Source organism: Schistocerca nitens, chromosome 7 (assembly GCF_023898315.1).
Source record: "Schistocerca nitens isolate TAMUIC-IGC-003100 chromosome 7, iqSchNite1.1, whole genome shotgun sequence".
Classification (NCBI taxonomy): Eukaryota; Metazoa; Arthropoda; class Insecta; order Orthoptera; family Acrididae; genus Schistocerca; species Schistocerca nitens.
The window spans coordinates 38341484-38359240 of NC_064620.1; the positions used below are offsets into that span (position 1 = coordinate 38341484).

A 17757-nucleotide genomic window follows, 5' to 3' on the forward strand; every position below is an offset into this window, starting at 1 on the left:
TCTCTGGACAGTGCTACACTCCAGCAAAATACTTCCCAGAAAAATACTTCAAGCTTTTGTTTGATGTTACAAATTTCTGTTCTTTAGAAATGCTTTTCTTCCTATGGGCAATTTGCATTTTGCTTCCTCTCTAATTTGGCCATCATCAGTTATTTTGCTGCATGGATAGCAAAACACATCAGCTACCTTTATTGTCTTATTTCTTACTTTATTTTCCTCAGCATCACTTGATTTAATCTAGCTACATTCATTGCTTTGTTTTACTTTTGTTGATGTTCATCTTACAGCCTCAATTCAAGACAACATATGTCCCATTACACTCTTCTTCAAAGTCCATTTGCTGTTACTGACATAATCACAGTGTCATCAACAAACCTTAAAATTTTAATTTCTTATGCCTGAACTTTAATTCTGTCTCAAAATTTGCCCCCATGTTTAATAACATGAAAAATAAGCTACAACACTTTCTGACTCCCTTTTGAACTACTGCTTCGTTTTCATGTTGTCTGACTCTCATAACTCCAGTCTGGTTTCTGTGCAAGCTGGGAATAACCTTTCTCTTCCATAATCCCTGTTACCTTCAGACTTTCAGAGTGTAGTCCAATCAACACTGTCAGAAGCTTTCTCTATATCTAAAATTACTATGAGTGCAGTGTTGCCATTCTTTAACTTATCTTACTAACCCAATTATGGGCAGTGCCCAAACTCTTTGTCTTTGAATATGTCTGCTTGTGTCTGTATATGTGTGGATGGATATGTGTGTGTGTGCGAGTGTATACCCGTCCTTTTTTCCCCCTAAGGTAAGTCTTTCCGCTCCCGGGATTGGAATGACTCCTTACCCTCTCCCTTAAGACCCAAATCCTTTCGTCTTTCCCTCTCCTTCCCTCTCTCCTGACGAAGCAACCGTTGGTTGCGAAAGCTAGAATTTTGTGTGTATGTTTGTGTTTGTTTGTGTGTCTATTGACCTGCCAGCGCTTTCGTTTGGTAAGTCACATCATCTTTGTTTTTAGATACAATTATAAGGTGAGGTTTTTTTCCCAAATTCATTATTCGAAAAATACGGGGTCATCTTATATTCGCAGATTAAACTATTGCTGCTGAAGTCAACATTTTTACATTATTTTTACATTGTTTAATAGATTAATATCAGGGCTGTCACACATTTACAATTGAAGCTTTGGCTATTGAGGTTTTGTACAAATTTATTTTGGAGAGTTGCAAGGCTGTGCTTAGCAAACAAGGCTTTCATTTTAATGGGCTCAAGATTCCCCACTTTGCCAAAGTGCTTGACACAACATTAACCTTACTCGAACAATCATGTGACATTTGACTCCACTTTGGCCTTGGACAAGAGGCTGCCTCTTCCGCCAGCTCCACTGTATCAAAGTCCTCCTTCTCCATCTTTACTGCTGATACACTACATGATATGCAAGAAACTATGACCCAGAGGTGGAATAGTTTTAACTGTCACACAGATTTTAATCATTCCATGTTGTATCATTTACTCCAGGAGCCTAGTTTCAGCTTAAGTCATTCTTCTCATAGTACCACAACTCCCATTTCATCTTCACTCACTTCCTCTTCCCTTTGTATAACACTGTCTTCAAATTCAGTTCTCTTGTATAGATGTACCACATATTCTTTCCACCTTTCAGCTTTTCCTTCTTTGGTTAGTACTGGCTTTCCATCTGATTTCCAAACAGGTGCCTCTCTTTTATCCAAAAGTCTGTAATTTTCTGGCACCTATCTTTCACATAGTCATACATGCTTCTACAGCCGTGCATTTGTCCTCTAGCCATTCCTGCTAGTCATTTTGGACTTTCTGCAAATCTCACTTTTAAACACCTGTATTCTCCATGGCCTACTTCATTTACTGTATTTTTTTATTTTCTCCTTTCATCAAGTAAATTCAATATCCATGGATTTCTTATGTGGCTTGTCCTTTTATCTACTTAGTCCTCTGCTGCCTTCACTACTTCATTTCTCACAGGGACGTTCATATTAAATTGCTTATTCTTTCTTCTATTTTAGTTAATCATTGCATGATACTCCCTTTGAAACTCCCAGCAACCTCTGGTTCTTTTAGCTTATCCAAGTCCCATCTCCTTAATTTCCTACCTATATGCAGCTCCTTCTGTTTTACTTTGCAGGTAATAATAAATAAATTATGGTCAGTGTCCACATTTGTCTCTGGAAAATTGGTTTTGAAATCTTTCTTGTGCCTCATATAATCTATCTGAAACGTAAATTGTTGATGGTGAACAGCAACCAGCCTCATGAACAGTAACCAGCCTCAAATTAGTTTTGCATTACATCATTCAAAAAGTACCATTACCAGTTTCGAATTTTTTACAATTCATTATCTGATTTTTTTAAATTTTTTAATTTTTTTTATTATTTTTCCCAGCAATATGGATTATATACTGGTTTTCTGTGAGCTGCCCTAGGATAAACAGTAAGTTATAAATTACAAATGTGTACCCAAAATGGTTGTGCTACATATCTGTGCTGTAATGCAACTTCATGAAATGTTCATCTGGTGCATTTATATTAACATTCCAACACAGATAAGTAGTGCAACTTTTATTCTTTCTTTCTTTCTTTCTTTCTTTCTTTCTTTTTTTTTCCAATCAGTCTTCTGACTGGTTTGATGTGGCCTGCCACGAATTCCTCTCCTGTGCCAACCTCTTCATCTCAGTGTAGCACTTGCAAACTACATCCTCATTTATTTGCTGCATGTTTTCCAATATCTGTCTTCCTCTACAGTTTTTGCCCCCTACAGCACCCTCTAGTACCATGGAGTTATTTCCTCATGTCTTAACAGATGTCTTATCATCATGTCCCTTCTCCTTATCAGTGTTTTCTACATGTTCCTTTCCTCTCTGACTCTGCGCAGAACCTCCTCATTCCTTACCTTATCAGTCCACCTAATTTTCAACATTTGTCTATTTTATATTAGTAGATTTCTCTTGGCCAGGGATACCCATTTTGCCATTGCTAGTATGCTTTTGATGCCCTCCGTGCTCCATCTGTCATTGGTTATTTTACCATCTAGGTAGCAAAATTCCTTAACATCATCTACTTCATGACCATCAAACCTGATGTTAAGTTTCTCACAGTTCTCATTCCTACTACTTCTCATTGTCTTCGTCTTTCTTCGATTTACTCTCAATCCATGCTCTGTACTCATTAGCTGTTCATTCCATTCAGCAGATCATGTAATTCTTCTTCACAGTCACTCAATATAGCAATGTCATCAACGAATCATATCATTGACATCCTTTCACCTTGAATTTTAATTCCACTCCTGAACCCTTCTTTTATTTCCATTATTGCTTCCTTGATGTACAGATAGAACAATAGGGGTGAAAGGCTACATCCTTGTCTTACACCCTTTTTAATATGAGCACTTTGTTCTTGGTCATCCACTCTCATTACTCCCTCTTGGCTCTTGTACATACTGTATATTACCTGCCTCTCCCTATAGCTTACTCATACTTTTTTCAGAATTTTGAACATCTTGCACCATTTTACATTGTCAAATGCTTTTTCCAGGTCAACAAATCCTATGAACGTGTCTTGATTTTTCTTTAGTCTTGCTTCCAGTATTAACCACAACATCAGAATTGCCTCTCCCATGCCTTTACCTTTCCTAAAGCCAAACTGATCATCATCCAGCGCATCTTTTTCATCCTTCTATATATTATTCTAGTAAGGAACTAGGATGCATGAGCTGTTAAAGTGATTATGTGATAATTTTGGTTACAGATTTGTAAGTTATAAATTATTGCTTTTCCTAGGGCAAATCACAGGAAATTAGTGTACAATCTGTATTGATATGAAAGCATGAAAAAACTGTCTGATGGGGAATTGTAAAAGATTCAAATCTGGTAATGATACTTTTTGAATAAAGTAATGTAAAAATAATTTGTGGCTGGTTGCTGTTCACTATCAACAATTTATATAACAGCCACGATCTCAAACGATGTCTACCTATGACAAAATTGCATATCTGAAACATTCCAGTGTCTCCAGACCTCTTCCAGGTGTACAAACTTCTTTCACAGTTCTTGAACCAAGTTTTCCAAGTCAAAGTAGTCCCACCCTCAGCAAAATGGGTGTAGGGGGAGCAGATGTGTGAGTCTTGCATTGCCATTCTAGGTAAGGTCCTAGTGTAGTTAGTTTGCCATTGCCTTCCTCTCACCCATTACAAAATTCCAAATGTGTGTCTGTAACAATATTATGAGAAGGAAAGTTGCTACTCACCATATAGCGGAGATGCTGAGTCGCAGATAGGCACAGCAAAAAAACTCTCACAATTAAAGCTTTCAGCCATTAAGGCCTTCATCAACAGTAGACACATGTTTGTATACACAAACACTAGTGCAAACGCAACTCACACACACGACTGGAGTCTCAGGCAACTGAAACCACACTGCGAGCAGCAGCACCAGTGCATGATGGGAGTGGCGACTGGGTGGGGGTAAGGAGGAGGCTGGGGTAGGAAAGGGGAGGGATAATATGATGGGGGTGGCAGACAGTGAAGTGCTGCAGGTAAGACAGAGGACAGGAGAGAGGTGGGGAAACAGGGGGGTGGGATTGGGGAGTGGGGGGGGGGGGGGGGGGGGGAGCAGAAGTGGTGGAAAAGGAGCGAAAATGTGTATCCTTGTCAAGTAGATAACTGTGATGAGTGGTTGTTCAGTGTAGTGTTGAATTTATGTTGTTGTTGTTGTTGTTGTTGTGTGTGTGTGTGTGTGTGTGTGTGTGTGTGTGTGTGTGTGTGTGTGTGTGTATTGCTGTAAAAGTAAGATAATTGGTAAATCCTAGAATTAACTGGTGAAACCTAAGATTTACCATCATGGTGTGGTAAAAGTCTGAAATTTGTCTTCTCATTACATGCATAGTTTTTTAACTTTTACCAAGAGACATTGGTAACTCTTTGGTTTTATCAATGCAAACTGGTAAAAGCTGGAACGAAGACTCCTGCCTCCCTCGCACAGGTTCAGAAAAATATTATTGTTGCTAATTTTGTGTTCGGATAAGTTTCTTTGTTGGCAATTACAAATTCTCAGTCCATTCACTGCTGCATAGTTTCAGTCAGTGTTGAGCATCATGTGTACAGTCATCCCTGTGACTTTTTTTAGTGCTGTTTCTTCTGCGGCTTTGCATCAGTATGAGTGATGTTAAGCGTAACAGATTTTATGAACTTTTAAGTGAATCACTGAATAAGAAGAAGGACAACAATTTTTATGTAACTGCTGAACAATATAATATTCTGTTAAGAGAAGTGAAAAATGCAAAACTCATTTCCAATAAGAAATCTGTTCACTGCAGACGTTTTAAGCAATATGATTTTCTCAACATCAGAGGCGAAGAGAAACTCATAGCACCAGTGCCTGCTGGAAAAGAAGAAATTCATTATTATGTTTGTTGTAATGAACTGTTTAACGTGCTACATGAGACCCACATTGCTATAGGCCATGGCAGCCAAACTCAATGATTGTGGAACTGAATCGTAAGTACAAGAATGTGACTGCTGAACCAATCGTTACTTATTTAAGATTATGTGAACCATGTCAGGAAAAGCAAAACACATTAAAAAGAGGTGTTGTAGTGAAACCTAAGATACACAGTGAAATGAATTCATGATGCCAAATTGACTTAATCGACATGCAGAGAAACCCAGACAATAAGTCAAAGTTCATACTTGTATACCAAGATCATTTGACAAAATTTGTTAGCCTCCACGCACTAACTTCAAAAAGGGCTGATGAAGTAGCATATCATCTTTTGGACATTTTTACCACCTTTGGTGCCCCCAAGTAGCCTTCATTCTGATAATGGTAGAGGGTTTTGTAACCAAGTCATTCAGAATTTATGTGGGTTGTGGAGTGATACAAAGATAGTCCATGGAAGCCGAGGCACAGTCAATCTTAGGGATCAGTTGAATGAACAAGCCAAGATACCGAAAATATGTTATCATCTTGGATGGAAACAAATGAAACTTCAGAATGGTCTGAAGGGCTGAGGTTTGTGCAAGCAATGAAAAATAGGGCTTATCATGAAGGGATCAGATGTTCAACATACGAAGTCATGTTTGGGGTTCCAACAAAAATGGACATTTGCAACCTCATTTGTTCCATGTGATTTAATAAAAAATATAAACACTGAAAAGGAGTGGAAAATAATGTTAAACACCACTTCCACTGACTCACAGGAAATTGAAAATGATGGCCAAGGAGTTGATGCCAGTGAATCAAGTATTGGAAAAGAAGGAACAGAGGTAAAAAGTGCAGTTGTAGCTGGTGAGGAAGCACCAGAGACACAGGATTTGATGACAGTTAACAACGAGACACCAGCACCAGCTGATGGTTGTGACTTGATGTTGACAACTTCCAACAGTGTTAATAAAGTGAAACGGACCCTAGAAGCTGCCAAAGAAGGTCTTCAATTGCAGGCAAAGGAAATGGAAGCAGCCTCATGTAACAAAATTCCAAAACCTTCAGTTGGACAGAATCTGAGAATTAAAGTGCTGTATGTAGACAGGGCAAAAATTAATGAAAAATCTATAATAGCAGTAGTGATAAATATTCAAGATGACAAATTTTATCAACTTGGTACCAAATCTGGTAAACTGAAGTCATTGCACACTGGAACCAATTTACATTCTGCAAGGAAAATTTTATGAATGTTGAAGAAGAAGCAAGAGAAGAAATTAGTCTACAGGAAGTGGTTGCTAAACAATCTTTTGTTGGAGGACAACGGTTCAAAAAGTGCAATTGTTTAAAAAAGTGTTCAACTATAAAATTCCTGTGTAAATCTCTTCCATATTATGTAATTTGAAATGCCACAATAGTCAGCCTTGTTGTAAAAAGAATTAATGTTCACTATATAAAATTATTTTACAAAATTTTTCTAATGTTGAATATTACTCATTATAATCACACTGGAATGTAAGAATGTTTAAAATACATAAATTTACACTAAATACAAACTATTTCAATAAACTGCTAAGCTGATTTTCTTAATGAATACAGTTTTACCAGTTGATATGGGTATATCCTAAGATTTACCAATGTCTCTTGGTAAAAGTTCAAAATCTATGCATGTAATAAGAATTTTTTTTACTTTTACCAAGCTGTGATGATAAGTCTTAGGTTTCACCAGTTAATTCTAGGTTTTACCAATGGTCTTACTTTTTACAATAGATAATGTCAGAAGTTCCATGAGACTTTCAGTGAATAATGTTGTTGTATACAGAGAAGTCGCAATGCTAGAAAACTGTAGCAAAATGCAGGAATATCTGCAGGGGATTGACACTTTGTGCAGATTGTGGCAAGTGTCTCTCCACATAAACAAATATAATGTATTGCATATAGGTAGACAGAAAGACCCATTATTGCAGAATGCTCACTGGAAGCAGTTACTTCCATAAAATATCTATGAGTATGCATGCAGACCACTTTAAAGTGTAATGACCACATAAAATTAATTGCATGTAAGGCACATACTATAAAAATTCATTGGAAGAATCCTCAGGAAACATAGTCCATAAACAATGATGATATCTTACAAAACTGTAAATTGACCAGCACTTAGATATTGCTCATCAGTCTGGGATCTGTCCAGATAGGATTGACAGAGAAAATAGAACAGTTCCAAAGAAGAGCAGCATGCTTCATTACAGGTTCATTTACTAAGTATGAAAGCATCATGGAGACATTCAGGTAACTGCAATGGCAGATGCTGCAAGAGAGGCATTCTGTATCATGTTATGGTCTACTGTTAAAGTTCCAAAAGCGTACATTCCTGGAAGTGTCAGCCGATATATTGCTTCCTTGTACATATATCTCATTAAAAGATAATGAAGATAAAATTAGAGGGATGTGAGCCCACACAGAGGCTTACCAGCTGTCATCCTTCCCTCAAACCCTTTGCGACTGGAACAGGGAAAGAGAGAAGTGACAGTGGTATGCAAAGTACTTTCCACCACACACTATAAGGTTGCTTGCAGAGTATATATGTAGATGTATAAGAGTGCCACTGAGCTTTAACATATCCATCTGATGGACGATCACCATCAGCAGTATCACATGACCTCCACTCCAGTGGAGAAGGTTGCCATTTAATCAAGGATGTTGGTGCAAAGACTGGTGATCAGGAACTCTGTACCACCACCACTCCTCTCCTTTTTGGCTAATATTGGCAATGAAAATTTTTCACCACCAGGATTTGAACCAGCCACCACTATTAAAGTGTGCATTACCAACCCTGTCTAGGGAGGTGAGTGAAAACAAGTATTAGCAATGATTACATTATGCTCTGTCCAAAACTCTATTAGGTGGCTTTCCCTTTACCTGAGTCCATATGGGCCTACTATTTTTCCTTTTCTTCCTTTTCCTGTTATTGAATTCCATTCTCCAATCCCAATTAAATTGTCATCTCCCTTAACTGTCTGAATAATTCCTTTTATTTCATCATAATTTCTTCATAATCTACAGAGTTAGTGGGCATGTAAACTTGTATTACTGTAACCTGGCTGCTTGTCTGTCTTGGTTAGAATGCATTATGCTGTTAATAGTAGCTTTTTCGTTTTTGTATTGTCTTGTTCAGTATTAGATCTACTCCTGCATTACCCCTATGTGATTTTGTCTTTATAAACTTGTACTTGCCTGAACTGTAGTCCTGTTCTTCCTGTCACCACACTTTACCAGTTCCCACTACATCTAACTTTAAACTACTATTTCCCTTTTTAAACTCTCTAACCTGCCTATCTGATTAAGGAATTGAACATTATGTGCTCTGACATGTAGAATGCTAGTTTGTCTCACTCTCTGTGTGGGGAATACTCCGGAAAATGCTCCTGAGTATTCCCCTCACAGAGATCCAAATGAGGGACTATTTTATCTCTGGAATATTTGATCCAAGAATATGTTATCATCATTAAGCCATACACTAGAACTGTCTGCCCCCAGGATAAGTAACAGCTGTAGTTTCCCCTTGTTCACAAGGCCATGGTAGCTAATGTTACATGGCCAGATCAGTCACTGCAACTACTGAAAAGGCTGTTGCCCCTCTTCAGGAACTACAAGTCTGTGTGGTCTATCTACAAATATCCCTGCATTGTGATGTGCACATACAGTATAGCTGTCTCTACCACTGAATCTAGCAAGCCACACAATTTTGGGAAAGTCCATGGTTCATTGCTTACATTCTACATTTTAGTTTCCTGTAAAAAAAAAAAAAAAATAAATAAAAAAAATATGTGGAAGGGCCAATCACTCATGCAAAAACATTTATGGCTGGCTTGGAAGCACAAGCAACAACTAAGAAAATTACACTAGCTTTTGTCTCTGTGTGCTGATGAGAGTGTGTACCTACACTTGAAGAAGAGCAATAGCTCCTCCTGAAGTGAGAGTAATTTTATGAGAAGTTAAATGTCTCCATATGCCATCCTTCACTCAACTACAAACTAGCATTTGTGTTTCCTCATTTTTGTTTGTGGTTTACGTCTTGAAATATCTGCCATCACATTATTTTTCATGTAAAATACATGATATCTGTTCCATATGAGAGTTGAAATCAAACAATGGAAAATCCAGGATGGCATGTAACGATACCAGAGAAGGAAAGTTGCTACTCACCATATAGCGGAGATGCTGAGTCGCGATAGGCACAACAAAAAGATTCACACAATTACAGCTTTTGGCCATTAAGGCCTTTGTCAGCAGTAGACACACACACACACACACACACACACACACACACACACACACACAAACGCAACTTGCATATACGTCTGTAGTCTCAGAGAGCTGAAACCACACTGCGAGCAACAGCACCAGTGCATGATGGGAGTGGTAACTGGGTGGGGGTAAGGAGGAGGCTGGGGCAGGGAGGGGGAAGGATAGTATGGTGGGAGTGGCGGACAGTGAAGTGTTGCAGTTTAGATAGAGGGCAGGAGAGAAGGTGCAGAGAGGGGAGGGGGTAAGTAGTGGAAAGGAGAGAAATAAAAAGAAGGAATAAAAGAAATTAAAAGACTGGGTATGGCAGTGAAATGACGGCTGTGTCGTGCTGGAATGGGAACAGGGATGGGGCTGGATGGGTGAGGACAGTGACTAATGAAGGTTGAGGCCTGTAGGGTTATGGTAACGTAGGATGTAATACAGGGAAAGTTCCCACCTGCGCAATTCAGAAAAGCTGGTGTTGGTGGGAAGGATCGATATGGCACAGGCTGAGAAGCATTCATTGAGATGAGGGATATCATGTTTGGCAGCGTGTCCAGCAATAGGGTGGTCCACTTGCTTTTTGGCCACAGTTTGTCGGTGGCCATTCATGTGGACAGACAGCTTGTTGGTTGTCATGCCTACATAGAATGCAGCACAGTGGTTGCAGCTTACCTTGTTAATCACATGACTGGTTTCACAGGTAGCTCTGCCTTTGATGGGATAGGTGATGTTAGTGACGGGACTGGAGTAGGTGGTGGTAGGAGGATGTATGGACAGGTCTTGCATCTAGGTCTATTACAGGGGTATGAGCCATGAGGTAAGGGATTGGGAGCAGGGGTTGTGTAAGGATGGACGAGTATATTGTGTAGGTTTGGTGGATGCCTATCGTGACTTCTTGTAAGTGGAAGTGGACCTAAAGCTGATGATAATGTTCAGTCTGAAGTTAAATATGTTTCTATGATGGTGAAGAATATTGTAACACTAACTTTTTGTAAAAGGAAAGGCAATGTTGTTGTTGTTGTGGTCTTCAGTCCTGAGACTGGTTTGATGCAGCTCTCCATGCTACCCTATCCTGTGCAAGCTTCTTCATCTCCCAGTACCTACTGCAACCTACATCCTTCTGAATCTGCTTAGTGTATTCATCTCTTGGTCTCCCCCTACGATTTTTACCCTCCACACTGCCATCCAATACTAAACTGGTGGTCCCTTGATGCCTCAGAACATGCCCTACCAACTGATCCCTTCTTCTAGTCAAGCTGTGCCACAAACTTCTCTTCTCCCCAATCCTATTCAACACTTCCCCATTAGTTATGTGATCTACCCATCTAATCTTCACCATTCTTCTGTATCACATTTCGAAAGATTCTATTCTCTTCTTGTCTAAAATATTTATCGTCCATGTTTCACTTCCATACATGGCTACACTCCATACAAATACTTTCAGAAATGACTTCCTGACATTTAAATCTATACTTGATGTTAACAAATTTCTCTTCTTGAGAAACGCTTTCCTTGCCATTGACAGTCTACATTTTATATCCTCTCTATTTCGACCATCATCAGTTATTTTGCTCCCCAGATAGCAAAACTCCTTTGCAGTAGCTACCAGAAAGATCGCGGGAGGCGCACATCAGCACCGCGTGTCATTGACAGTAGTTGCCGCAAGTAGAGTCCCGTCCACCAGAGGGCACGCAAGAATTCGGACGCGACCTCTGCCAGCGTAACAACAACAACAACAACTCAGGCAGCACGGGCCTTGCCCAGTCAGTTAACATCGAGCATGCGTAGGGAACAGTCCCGGTCCCGGTCTACGCCAAGTGGAGTGCGACGTAAACCTGAACAGTGTTATTACATCCTTTACTACTTTAAGTGTCTCATTTCCTAATCTAATTCCCTCAGCATCACCCGACTTAATTCGACTACATTCCATTATCCTCGTTTTGCTTTTGTTGATGTTCATCTTATATCCTCCTTTCAAGACACTGTCCATTCCGTTCAACTGCTCTTCCAAGTCCTTTGCAGTCTCTGACAGAATTACAATGTCATCGGCGAACCTCAACATTTTTATTTCTGCTCCATGGACTTTAATACCTACTCTTAATTTTTCTTTTGTTCCTTTACTGCTTGCTCAATATACAGATTGAATAACATCGGGGACAGGCTACAACCCTGTCTCACTCCCTTCCCAACCGCTGCTTCCGTTTCATGCCCCTCGACTCTTACAACTGCCATCTGGTTTCTGTACAAATTCTAAATAGCCTTTTGCTCCCTGTATTTTACCCCTGCCACCTTTAGAATTTGAAAGAGAGTATTGCAGTCAACATTGTCAAAAGCTTTCTCTAAGTCTACCATACACCATACACCATAGTTGTCACAAATTGCTCTAAAACAATCATATTTGCAGGTGACGCCACAGTTCAATTCAAAGAGAAAAGTAGAAGAATTACAGAGCAATCAGTATACACTCTCAGGGGCCAATGTAGCAACTGTCTTCAGAATAATCAGCTATTAATAAATAGTAAGAAACAATACAACAGCAAAATTTCATAGTGCTCTAAACAAGGACATGTACATCCCATTCATCTTTATCAGTGATGAAGTAGTTGATAATAGTACAGAAACCAAATTCTTAGAGTTATGGCTGTAAAGCAATGAAAACTATAATAAGCACATAGAATATCTTAGTGCAAAATTGAGCAAGACCTCCTACCTCCTTTGCTCATTAAATTCCTGCTGTAGTGACAAAACAGCATAGACTGTATATCATGACTCCTTTATTTTCACCTTAAATATGGGTCACATTTTGGGATAACTCTAAGGCAGCTATTACTACTTTCAGATAGCAAAAAAGCACCATTACAATTATATTTGGATACTAACCTAGCGAATCATGTAAAGTGCTGTTTAAGAGCTTGGGTATTCCACCTTTACCATTTATCCACAAGAGGTGTTCATTGTGACGGAGCGGTAAATAAAGAAGAAGTGGTTGGGAATGTTCACACGAATGTGCATATACAAAATGCTGGTTAAAAAATGTTATTGCAAATTTTTTACTCTCATGTAAGTCTCAGGGGACGATTTCCACACTTGGTGCATTAGTACACTTCCACACCCGCACATTTGTTATAGTTTTTGAATTAATTATTCACTCAGACATAAGTACAGTTTATGCTAGGGAACAAGAATTAGGTGATGATTATACTAAAATCAGTTTTTCACGACACAGTTCAATCACTATTTATTGGCGTTCTTCTTTTCTTTCACACAATGAAATTAGCACTGGTGAGACGGTTTACAGTTTTTCTTTAATAATAATTTGACTCCAAGCCACCAATAGCAGTAATGTGGGCTACTATAAACTAAAATTACTCAACCTATTCGAACAGAACAAGTCCCACTGTCATCTTTGTTCTAACAGTTTTGGCGCGAAATCACAGTTCGCCACATGTTCACTTCCGATGATGTATACCTTGTAAATCGTACTCACACAAATAATCGTAGCACTTCCAGTTCACCAAATATATGCTTGCACACTTGCACTCTTAACCAATACTCTTTGTTGAAATAAATCGGCACGAAAAAGAATTCTCAAATGACCACATGGGCCACCCTCAAGTGGGGCTTGCTTGCCACCCACCCTCTGAAACGACTGACCTCTAGCCAAGATGGCTACTCGCTTATATAGGTTCGGACGTCAACCCCCTGGTTATGCAAGTTCCATTCTCACCAGTTGAGGTTACAAATTTTGATACATATGTCCCTCCACAGAAATAAGTACACCATCAGAACCATGCTGAAAAGTACATCTTATTTACCATGTTACTTTAATTTCTTGGTTTATTCTATAGCCCATAAATCAAGTTTTAGTTTTTGCAAAATTTCACCACTTAGCACTAATTTGTTTGTTGACATCTGTGCTGCAAATTTTTAACATAGAACTGCATATAGCACCGTTTTTAGATGTAATCTATAGCGATCTACACCTTACACTGCTCAAAACCTTCATATCTATAATAATTAATTAATTATGGGTGATAAATGTTAATAATAATTTGCAAACAATGAAAACTATTGCAAGTTAAGTGTATAGTATAACTTAACTTGTTTAAAATACATGTGATGCCACCCAAAATATTATATAGTGCCGTTCTTTACGTCACGAATTTTCTATAGAATTTTATAAACAATTTTCCTTCAATCTTTGTTTATTGCATTTTACGGGCTTAATTATTTATGAATCTTAACATATGACTACAGCACTCGATCCACTATGATGAAACGTTTTTAATGAGTGCTTGCTCATCCCTTAAGTTGTTATTTACTATTTTTATTAATCTTTCAGTTTTCATGATATTAACTGATTTTGAGGTTACTATAACTTTTGCGTCTCATGACTTGAAATAAAGATCGATCTTTCAGAAGGTGCATATTGCTGACCGCAATCCACTGCTGCATCACTCTTCGCCGTAAGTTACATAGTTTCTGTGTAATGCACGAAAAACCAAACAATGCCCCAAGCTGCGGGCCACGTGGTGACAGAGGCATCCCACCGACCATTGCAAATCTCACGCGGGTGCATCACGTGCTTCCGCAAATCACGCACCATGTAGTGCGCTCACTCTCCACAAAGCAATCCTGGCATACTAAAAATATTCATCTAGTAACGGGGGTTTGTACCGTCACATCATTGAGTAATGTAACACTTTTTTTTTTTCTGAAGGCAGGTTTTTGTCATCTGCTAGGCAGCAAGAAAGCTAGTGGGCACTTACTTTTGAGTACCCCAACTGGTAGGTGAGTGTGTCAGCACTACCAAAAGAGATGCCCAGTTGTGCAACAACGTGTTTAATTGTGATCCGTCAGTCATCTTGAATGAGAGTGTCCGCATGTTCCAACAGTGCAGGGATTTCCAACAGTGCAGGAGCCACAGCTGTGTGTGGCCATTTGGAACGTGGGAATTAAGACAGGTTTGCAAGACCTGGTTGCAATGATGACAGATGCCTTGCTGAACATCTTACTCCACTTGTGTTCAAGGACAGGTCTCCATAGACATTCTGCAGGAACCTATGATTATCTGTGATGTTCTGGTTTCTCTCCAAATGTAACTCAGTGACAGCTCTTTGCTTGGAGCAAGACACCATTTTGAAAGCTGCATGGATACCATTAAAATAAATGTAATAGGAAGGACAGTAGCCTGCAAAAAACTGATATTGATGATCATAAAAGATTGCTACTCACCATAAAAAGGAGGTGTTGAGTCACAGACAGACACAACAAAAAGACTGCTTTACATGCTAAGATTTCAGACAAGGGGACTTTACATGAGTAGATAACATACACACATTCATGAAAGCACAGCTCACACACATGACCATTTCTCTGGCATTGAGGTTGGACTAGGAGCAACTGTGCCTTGTGCCTTGTGGGAGAAGCAATTGGGTGGTGCAAGTAAAGAGGGGTCTGGGGCCAGAAGATTGAGGGACATCAGGTAAGGGGTGGGGGAAGGCAGAGTGCTGTTTGTGGAAGCATGTAGGGATGTGGTGGGGACAGGGGAGGGCAGCTAGGTGTAGTCAGGAGATTTGAGAGGGATGGGGCTAGGTGGGTGGACAGGGACTAACGATGGTTGGGGCCAGGAGCTTACGGGAACATGGGATTTATTGCAAGGAGAATTCCCAGCTACACAGTTCAGAAAAGCTGCTGCAAGTATGTAGGATCCACATGACACAACCTGTAAAGCAGTCATTGAAGTGTAGAAAATTGAATGTGCAACACACTCATAAACTGGGCAAGCCACCTATTTCTTGGCCACAGTTTTTTGGTGGCTCTTTCAGTCTTTTCTTTTCATAATATTGTCATTATTTGATACTGGATTTTCCATTGTTTGATATTTATGACCATTATACCAGACAAACCAAAAACTTGCATTTGCCCCAAATCAATACATTTCTGTGCCAGCAAGGTGTTATCCACATGGGACTTAAAATTTATAACAAATTTTCAAAACCATAAAGGCAAATACTGGGGTTAAAGCCTTTAGAAAATCTTTAAAGTCGTGCCTACAGCATCACTGCTTTTACAACATTGCAGAATATTTAAACGTATGAAGTGTATTATATAAATATTTAAATCTATGAAGAGCATTATTTGTAATTTCAGATATTTATTCATAGAAATTGCTTTGATCTTTATATATATATAAACTGACTTGTCCAATGTCTTATGCAAAAACTGATTTTGTGCACAACAGGACCACTAAAAATGTAATACCACACAAATGTTATACAGTACAAATATCAGATTTTATTTCTGTGGCAAGATATGATTCAAGATATGTATCTACATTTTTCTGTTCAGGATACCACAGTAATGCTGGTGTGAAAGACTATTATTTAGTAGAGTAATACTCTACTGACAAATGTTCACTACAAGGATGTGGAACAGCTTTCCATTGAAAGTTACGCAGCTTAGTCGAAACAACCTTGGTAACATGTTGGTGGGCATTTTCGTGGCAGATTGTTTCAACTACACTGCAGAAGTTTCACTGGGAAGCCCTTGCACAGCCTTCATACAGTCCCAGTCTCTCCCCATATAATTTTGACATTTTTGGAGCCCTGAGGAAGACATTCATGACCATCAATAGGCTTTGGAAAGGAGATGCATCCCTGGCAACAGCCATGGTTCTGTAGGCAGTTGCCAGCATCTTTCCTTGAAGGCATTGACAGTCTTGTCTCACAGTGGTATCAATTTATTAACAGTGATAGTGAATACTTTTGAAATAATAAATAGTTTACTTACTTTTTTCCATCTGTCTCTTTTCATATGACTGCCCCTTAGAAAATGGGAGGTACTTAAACATGTACAAAATATGTTATATGATGATCCAAATTGAAAAATGATGATCCAAATTGAAAAATGCAAGAAGCCATTGCTTTATTGAAAGATGTGATATTTTCCAAGGACTCCATCAAAAGAAACAATTTCTTTTGACATCATGTTGCCTAGGGTTAAGTCAAGTTCCTCCATGCCAAAGTTGTGAGAAATGTTGTTTTATTTAAACTCCTTTATCTCTCTCTCTCTCTCTCTCTCTCTCTCTCTCTCTCTCTCTCTCTACCTCTACCTCTACCTCTACCTCCCCCTTTCTTTTTCTCCTTTTCTCTTCCACTATTCATGTGCATCATTTGTCTAATGTAACCATCAAAACTTTCACTCACCTGGAAGTGACACAACTGGAATTCCCTCATGTACTTTTACACAACAAAAGGTGAAATTGCTTTCATATTCCAGCTTTTCTTGCCTGAGTTGTGAAGTTTCCTCATGCTGTTATTCCTGTCTTCTGTTTTTTATTGAGTCATCAGGTGTTGTTTGCTTCATTGTGATAATGATGTTTGTCATATCACTCCTCATGTTTTGGTGACCACGCATGTATGGATTCACATCAGACAACATGTCAGATGTACTTTTAGCTTCCCCATTACTATCAACTTTCATGTAGTTAAGTGGAGTTAGAGTAATCCACTGTTCCGTATTATCAGCCTCGTGTCCAAGTGATTCTCATCTTCAACTTAGATATTCTCTAAATTCTGCAACTGAAGCAGATGATCTGCACTGGCTGTGGGAGAAGCAGAAGCAATCTGTGCAATTTAATTAGTTTTAGGAGATTATTTAGATATACTACAAATATCAGAAGAATAAGATTTTTGCCACCTACCACATCAAAATTTGTTCCAATCCTTAGTATTGTGATCGGTGTATAAACCATCCATTTATAACCACTTTTGAGAGAAGCCCCATTATGGTCTTCCTCCTCATATGTTCAGATGTGGCGATGACTGTCAAAAACCTTCAACATACATTACTGAATAACTGAAATGTTTTACTGAGGCCAGCGAAAAAGAATTCTAGACATTTATCTCAGTGTGCCATTGGTTTCCCATGTCACGTTGAAGTGATGACACACAATGAACTCTGCAAGCTATGATTTGACATGAATTTCACTGTCATAATGCTGATGATAAAATGCCCTGATATGAAC

General features: G+C 38.9%; 1 protein-coding gene across 1 annotated transcript in view; it reads left to right on the forward strand.

The window, feature by feature from the left end:
* Nucleotides 1-17757, forward strand: part of LOC126195460 (neural-cadherin-like) — a 368993-nt gene that overhangs the window by 328915 nt on the left and 22321 nt on the right. The gene's annotated exons all lie outside the window — the stretch shown is intronic.